We start from the raw sequence: 8,328 nt of genomic DNA on the forward strand, positions 1-8,328 counted from the left end.
CAGGCACTGCATCCTTACGTCTGCAGAGAAAATTGTTGCTCAGACTTACACTTGCTGTATGTCCAAGCTTGTTCCAGTGCCTCTGAGTTTTAGGGTAATGCCACAGAAAGGATTACACATCTCCCTTCTCATTACAACAGCTCTTGTAGAATCTGAGTCATCTATCATGCTTGCTCCAGAGTCCCTTTATGCTCTGAAGCTGATTAGATGTTGAAATAATCCAGCTTTGATGGCAAGCAATGCTTTATTAATACCGCAAGTGACTGCTTTTCTCCCATCATTTGCTTTTAATGGATCCCGTCCTTCTTTTTCCCTCCTTTGTCCTGTGGAGCTCGCAGAAAGGTTTGGTGAGTAACCAGATGCTTGGATGCACATCCTCTGCATCAAAACAAAACCTAAAATGCAAATGCTGCTGGTTGCTGGTTTTAGGATCTCTTCAAAGCGTAAACATGATCTGACAGTCTTTCTTGTGCATGTAGGCACTACACAGGGATTTATTGTACTTGTCTGTGTAAAGACGTGCTAGTCCTAGGCAGACAGTAATTCTTTCGCGTGGTCTCCATCTGTTCTGTCTTGCATGAAGAACTGTCCCTGGAGCTGGTTCTCCTCTCCCTGGAGGACCTGGGGAGACCTCAGGAAGCGAGGAGAGGACCAGCAATAACCTCTGTCAGCTGCAGGGGATCGATTCCAGCAGTAACGCTGAGCAGAACACAGCCAATACAGACAAAGGAGGCCATTAGCAGCACTAAGACACAGCCCCTCGCTAGCCTTTTCCCTGCCCATTCCCCTAGCAACAAGCAACAAGTAAATGAGAAGGATAATACAAAAGGATTAATTAGATCTGCAGCTGTTAAAAAATCTTTTGTCCTAGAAAAGTTCTTTCAGCCTACTTAAGTTACCTCAAAGATTTCCTTTAGACACAGCAATGAGTTGTTGTATTTTTCCCATGTTAATTAAGGAGCACCTAAATGGCAGAATTTATTGCTAACTGTAAGCAAGAGATGTTAAATGGCTTTAAATTAGCCTGCACTACTACTGCAGCTGACAAAGTTGCCTTCTCGTGGACCTCTCATTTGCTGGATGTGATCTGCTGCAAGCTTCATCGGATGTGGGCAGAACTGGGCCATGGGGCAGGCTTCCCTTCAAACTTGAGATGACTCTGCAATAGTTTTATGGTTCATTCAGCAGCACTTCTGTACAGATTACTGGATCACAGAGGCGGCTCTGCTGTCCCCGTGCCGTATTTAGGGAAGCTATGGGGAAAGGTGACCGCTGCTTTCTCAGGCAGGCCAGCAGTGGGAATCTCCTGGGCTTTAGCTCTGCAGGGCTGCCTGCTCTCAGAGCGCTCACCTCGTCTTGAAATCAGTTCCTTCTTAAACTGAATGATGAATTCTGGGTCTAGGGCAAATATTTAATTTAAGTCTCTTAAAACTTTGTCAACATACTTGACAGTGTTTTGGAGAAATAAAACTACCCAGTGATACGATGTCTCGTTTATATGTAAATTGTGAAGAAATTAAGGAAAGCGGAGGACAGCCATTACAAACATTACATAGATAATAAGTAGTTTGTGTACTTGCTTCCCTAAAATCTTTTTGCCATTTTTTCAGCTGGGATTATAAAAAGAAACGAGTGTTTTGTATGTATAACTGGCTGGCCTGATCGTCAGAGCACAGCGTGGCTTCAAAATCTGGTTGCTTTCGTATGCCTCAAAGCTGGGCAGCAAAAATCATCACTCTTTTTTTTTTTTTTTTTTTTTTTTTTTAATGTAAGCCTTTGATATTAAATATGTATTCAAACCTCCCACTGATACCAAGAAGAGCTACATGCATTTTCCAAGGTAAAAGGAAAGCTCTCAGCTACAGAATGCCCAATTGTTCTGGTTCTGAAATGAAACAGCTTTGCATGTTAAAAAAAAAAAAAAAAAGAAAAAAAAAAGAAAGAAAGAAAAAATAAAAGGATGGGTTGTTGGCAGGGGAATGGGGATGAAGAGATTGAAGCAGATCAACACTTCCTCTTTGGTGGGACTGGAAAGTGTGGCTGCAATGGTGAGATGCTGGCATGTTCCACCCCAAAAAGATGACCCGTACAGCTCATGAGACATGGTGTCTCTGCCCAAGAGCTGTGAGGCTCAGAATAGCTCCTGAAATCTGAAGAACACAGATAACATGTGAAAGCACTACCTGCAGGGAATAATACCAGAAAACATGTTGGGTTTGTCAGGTGTCACCATTGATAGCTTTCCAGGGTTTTCTGTCTGAGCAAAACAAACATTTCCAAGCTGTAGGAGTGAAAAACTAGTGAAAGATTCAGGTTATTGTGCAGGGCGATGCCAGGGTGGGCTATTTTCATTCTCATCTTCAGATGAAATAAAGTAGAGGACAAGTCTTTGCCAATTTAACTTCATCATAATCCCATTCAGTTACTCTGAGTACATCTGGGAGGCTGAAGATCGCAGCCATCAGTGGGGTGACCTGGTGCCAAGAGTAATTGTCTCTGTAGCTGGTTCCAAAGGCCAGAAAGGCCAGCAAGTCCGCTAAACGATCACTGCAGCATGCTGGCTCTGAAGTTAATTTCAGAGATTATAATCACACTAGGCAAATACTCAGAAACTGGGCATGGCTGTAACCTCACTGTGCTGTTCTGGCACTGCCTCAAAATGTGGCTCAATACGGCACGAGTTCAGTACAACGTGCACAGATGAGCCATCCTGCCTTGGGTATACGAAAGAAGCCATTATCTCCTAAAAGAGGGCATGCAGCCCAAGCTTCAACTCATCAGCTGAGTGACTACTGTCTCACCAATTAACTGCGTGCTGGTGCCAATCAATCTTTGGCAGAAAGTTGCCAGTTCATTTCAAGTGTTGCTAACACAGCGGACCGTTTTAGAAAGCTGGGGGTACACACGCACAACCCGAAGCCACAATTTTTGTTGTAAGTGGAAAGTGAAACCTGAAAGGCAATATGCATCTTTAGTTCTGTTCTAGAGAGCAGGAGCAAGAGAACAAGGAAGATCCCATCTCATAAAAGAGTTTTTATAAACTGTTAAAAAACAGAAAAGGATGTTTTCATAAATGGTAAATACATTTTATAAATTAAAAACAAAACAACAACAACAAAACGTATTTCTTTTTAGTCCTGGAGATCACAAACCACCCTGAAAGATGCAGTAAACATCAAAAAGGTGAAAAGCAATAGAGTGATGTAAGTTTATAAATGTATACAGATAGCCATCAGTGACTAACTATTAAAACACCTCTTTACCTCTGATTAATATGTTATAAACTATTTATAACATTGGTGCTGTGTAATCCATGATGATTTGCAAATATTTATCTATTTGTTTTAAGAGTTCTCATCATTTTAACCTTGTATGTGCTATCCATAGATACAACGCTACCAAAGCACATGGCCAAAACAAAAAGAAAAGTTAAAGATCTTGAGAGCAAGTAACAAACATAGTGTAGGTGAAGGATGGAGGGAAAGAAGAGCTTTACAAAATGTCTTTCAGTAAAGTTGCCAGATTCAGTCAATGCAGTTACAGATGTTCAGGTGCTGAAAAGCCCCATAAGGCACTTATGGATTCAAACCCATCCCAGGTTACCCTTGGCCACGTTGGTGACTGCAGGGCAGATACAAAGCACCAAAGATCTCTCTCTGTGCAAAGAGGAAAACCTCTTTCTCACAAATTTATTATTAGAAACAACAGTCTGACTGAGTGTATGAAAATATGTATGAAACAAAACCTTCCCCATCCAAACACTAGTCCCTACATAATGGAGAAAAACATAAAGGATCTAATAAAACATAAAGGATCTAACTGTTGCTGCTTGCTTTTTCCATACACTCGTGGATTGCAAAGACACTGTTAATGACTCTACCTTGGAAAGGCAACAGATAATTAACAATCCTGCGCAAGTCATGTGAGTAGCACTTTTCCATTGAAAAAGGTAGTGGTTTTGTTGAGGAATTTATATATATATATATAATGAAAGAGTTTTACTGTGATGTTCTTTAGCACAGTCAATTTCTCTGTAACACAGAGAATTTATATAATTATTTAACTTGATCTGGAAAAGTATTAAAGTACTAAATGAAGAATCAGGGGGAGACAATCCCCACTGGGATGCTGTGATAAAGTCTAAGCATATTAATACTGGATGTCTTATTTTTTCCCCAATGTCATGAGAGGATCCTATTGCACATTTTCTTTACATGAAGATATAAAGAATAGAAAAAAGAACAAAGTCTGCAGCATTACCAGCAGGATTCAATTGATCCAACTGGCATGATGAAGAGGCTCTTGTCAAGTCAATGCAAGAGAAATCTTTCTGAGCTATTACAGACTAAAATCCAAGTCAATTGGTGACCTGTAGTTTCAGCTCCCTGAGAGCAGTCAGGAAGATAAGCCTGGCTCGGAGTGTATGAAACCAAGCGTTTAAGTATGAGACGGGTCCTGGGCATGTTAATGCACAGGGGCCTGCGGTCACTGGCCAAGATCCATCCTTGGCTTCCTCTGGAGCAAGAGTCACGGACATGCTGGTCACAGCAAGTCACCCCCGTCCAGACGATGACCAGTGACCCAGGTGAAGACTTCCACGAGCTGCAGTTAAATCCCTCTGAAGACAACCAGGGAGTTATTCGTGCTTCTCAATGTAATGAGAATGCCACTTAGGTATCATTTTATCTCAAGTGTTTAAGGGTTTTAGTGAGTCTTTAATAACAGGCAGCCTTTGAATGGGTCTCATAGGGAAGACTCAATTGCATTCCCCAGTACAGACACCAAATCCAAAGATCACCGTATTGTTTAACGCATTTGTAAAGCCCTAACACAAGGCTTAAAGTGGTTCTCAGGTGGTGGAGAGGGCTTTGGACCTCAATATTTTCTTCAATTTCATCCCCAGGTAATTGTGGTGCTGGCTCTCCCATGGGGATGCCTTCCCTCGCAGAGAGCAGCAGCACCAGCGAGGGCCAGAGCCCCGCGGTACCAGGCACAGTACCATGCTTCCTCCCCACCCCATCTCTACTTTAATGTTTCCCTTTTCTCTTCACTTTTATTTTTTTTTTCCCCATTTAATTATATGTATTTTAAGGAAAACAAAGCACTAGAGTAAATCCAATTACAGGGAGTTTATTGACTTGAACTTAATTCCCTGTAGACTCCTAACCCCCAACAGCTGATGAGCCTGAGAACTGCTTCTCCCTGTTCTGAGACACTCTGACCCTGACTTGATTTAATTGGTCTCTTGCAGTAATTGAGTACTTGCCAAGAGCCAATTTAAAGGTGCTACCATCTGATTTTTCCCCCAATTGAAGGATTAGCCCCATTAACAATGAACCCTGTGCTGTATGTCCGTAACCTTATAAAGGCACATAATGCTGTCTCTCACTCCACCAGCTCATTTTTAATTCTGCAGTAAACACAAACTATTAGGAACCTCCTCATCCTTTGGCACAGTTTGGAGCTGTCGCTTCGCTGGTTGGTCAAAAACTAATGGTGATGCTAAATGGGGTCAGGCCAGTCCCTGAACTTCTGAAAACACCTGCAACTCACTGTTATGCACCCCTTTGAAAAACCTCACCGAAATCACCTCACTGCTGCTGGCTGCGGGGCTGCTGAGCAGCCCAGACTCACCATCCTGTCCCCACAGCCCAGCCTGGCCCAGCCTAACATGGAGCCTTTCACAAAATGGCGCCCGGCCTCCCATGGAGCTGGTCACAAAATGGCGGCCGGCCCCCCATGGAGCTGGTCACAAAATGGCGGCCGGCCTCCCATGGAGCTGGTCACAAAATGGCGGCCGGCCCCCCATGGAGCTGGTCACAAAATGGCGGCCGGGCCCACATGGAGCCTGTCCGCACATGGATCCCGGCCCTGCAGCATGTGGCTAACAGTGACTCCAGTCCTGCCTGCTCTCGTCCAATCAGCACCGCCTATTCCCTGATGGACAAATCAGCTCTCACCAGTTGCCTCTGTTCTGACCAATGGGGGGCTGCGGATGCGATCCCATCACACGTACAAGCTGTGCCTCAAGCTGAGCTCCTCTGGCCCGACCAGGGCGTGGAGGGCGGTGGGGCCTGGCCGCAGGGAGGGAGCTGTTGGGGTACCCCAGCTGGGGGTTTTAATGTGCAAGTTTTTAAACATCTGAGTTAATTTTAATAAGCTCTAATAAAAAATGAATAATTAGGAGAGACAGAGATATTCCAAAATACTAATGAAATTATATTCTTGGTAGGTCAGTGCAGAGACACCTAAGCAAGTCACCTTGTGTACGAAGCAGAAGGTAGATATCTCTAGCAGCCCAATTTTGTACACCATAATGCCTTTCTCATCACTAATAACACCATCCAACATTTAAATAAAGTACCTCTCCTCACTAATGACCCAGGAATGTGGTATAACTGCTGGCCCAATCCTGAGGGCAGGTGGATTGATTGCAATTTTAACAAGAAATTTGCTGGATTCAAGCCAGCAGGGGCTGCTGCCTTCTCCCAAGGCTGGAGTGCGGGGGGGGCACAGCAGTTTGGTGCCAGCGCCTTGTAACCAGGTCGTGGAAGCTGGTTCAGGGAAAGGCTGACAGAAGGAAAACCCTCATGCGAAAGGAGCAGGCAGGGCCTGCTGCTGGGTTCCAGGATACACGGGCAGGGCCCTGCACTTTGCTGGCTCTCGGCTTCTCAGGCAAACTAGCAGTTTGTCAAATTAGCAGCGAGGAACCTGCTTCAGGTGGGGATCCCACCAGTTACCTGGTGGAGGAGATGTCTGCACAGAGGCAGCACGCAGGAGGTGACACAGGAGCACGCACCTGCTGTGCCATGCAAAGCGCAGGGCCCCCAGGCTGCCCCGGGAGAGGTGTGTTTGCCAGAAGTTGGAAGATTTTGTTCTCAAAGCCCAAGACTGTCCATTCAGCAAACTTATTCTGAAGTAAAAATAAGCTTCTCTCACTTCTTGTTTGCCAGCAGAGCACATGGGATTGCGGAGTGTGGTCGGACTGTCATCAGGAGCTTATAGGGGATTCTGCCGCTTTCATTACGCCGAGGCTGAGCAGCTACCCCGCGTGTGAAAGTCTGCCAGGGTCAGGCTGAAATCCTGCTTCTGTTAAACTCAGAGGATTTTTGACGTTGATTTCAGTGAGGCTACAGTTTTTACTTCTGGCCCTTTCAGTTATTGGAGCAAAACATAGTAGGAGCCCCTAACTACTACTGAGTGGAAAGAAAAAAATCATATATTGGTTTTGGCTCCAAAGTTCCAACATTCACTTGTGAATTTAAATTAGAAAATCTATTTGCCATATGTTCAATTCCAAGAGAACTAGATCTCTGGAGAACCTGCTTCCTTGGGTTGCTTTGGATGGAGGAGGACTGCTTACAAATTTCTTTGCATTTCCCTTTTCTGTTTTACTTGTCACATTTACCATTAAACTAGCAGTGGCATTTCTGTGCCATCTGTTCTTTCTTTCTTTCTTTGAGGGGTTGGGGGGTGGGAGGCAGAGGGGGCTGCATTTTTTTTAAGGGGCTGGAGGTTGAAAGATTCAGGGTAAAACGAGAGCTCTGTGTTTCTAGACCAGCAGTCAAGAAAGTGAAAAGGGGGAGCCTCCACTGAAACGCTTTGCCAAGGGAGTTTAGGTTTTCAGGAGAGGTTTTAAGCCTTGCAAAAAGGAGGGGAAATCTCTGCAGGTCTGAAAAGTGGGTTGGTTCTGGTACAGCTAGACAATCTCCCCAGTGGCTGCTACAGCAGAGGCACAGTGGTCGACAGCCTAGGAACTGCAGATCTAGGGTTACTGTTTTATTCATCTCTCTAGAGGCCAAGAAATATTCAGACAAATGAGGCTGTCCATTTTAAGGACTAGAAGGAAGTCTGAAGTCCCTCTGGACCCGCAACCTCACATGTTTTAGGTAGAGTTTGGTACGTTTATGAATGAGGCTACTGTGAAGGGAGAGAATTGGATGTGCAAGCCAGGAGATTTCCCCCTGCTCCTGTTGGATTCATTGCTTCTTGTTAGGGTTTGGACAAGCCTGGGTGAGGCTATGTCCAATTAGGAGTTCTCAGACTGAGAAACAATAAAATAGATTTTCTTGTGAACACTACATGTAAACAGTTTTTGACATTCATAATCTTATCACACAGTTTCTTGCAACATCTCACATTTCCCAGACAATTGTTTTTGTTTTGTTTTGTTTTGTTAACTCAAACCAAACAGTTTAAAAATTCAGTCTGCCCTCGCTGACCTTGTGCAGCTGAGGAAAGAGGCTGACATTGTCAGCTGCAGTGATTTCGGACAGCGTCGGACTGTAGTGTAAGCAGAAATTTGTACTTTTTAATTTGGTTAGAAGA

The 8,328-nt window shown here is 44.3% G+C and overlaps 1 long non-coding RNA gene across 1 annotated transcript; it reads left to right on the forward strand.

The window, feature by feature from the left end:
* The first annotated feature begins 6,580 nt into the window (after positions 1–6,580).
* On the forward strand, positions 6,581–7,246 carry LOC118174431. The gene is made up of 2 exons (XR_004754660.1): positions 6,581–6,846; positions 6,954–7,246. It is a non-coding gene; the product is annotated as an uncharacterized LOC118174431 (long non-coding RNA).
* The last annotated feature ends 1,082 nt before the right edge of the window (positions 7,247–8,328 follow it).

Source organism: Oxyura jamaicensis, chromosome 14 (genome assembly GCF_011077185.1).
Source record: "Oxyura jamaicensis isolate SHBP4307 breed ruddy duck chromosome 14, BPBGC_Ojam_1.0, whole genome shotgun sequence".
NCBI classification, from domain to species: Eukaryota; Metazoa; Chordata; class Aves; order Anseriformes; family Anatidae; genus Oxyura; species Oxyura jamaicensis.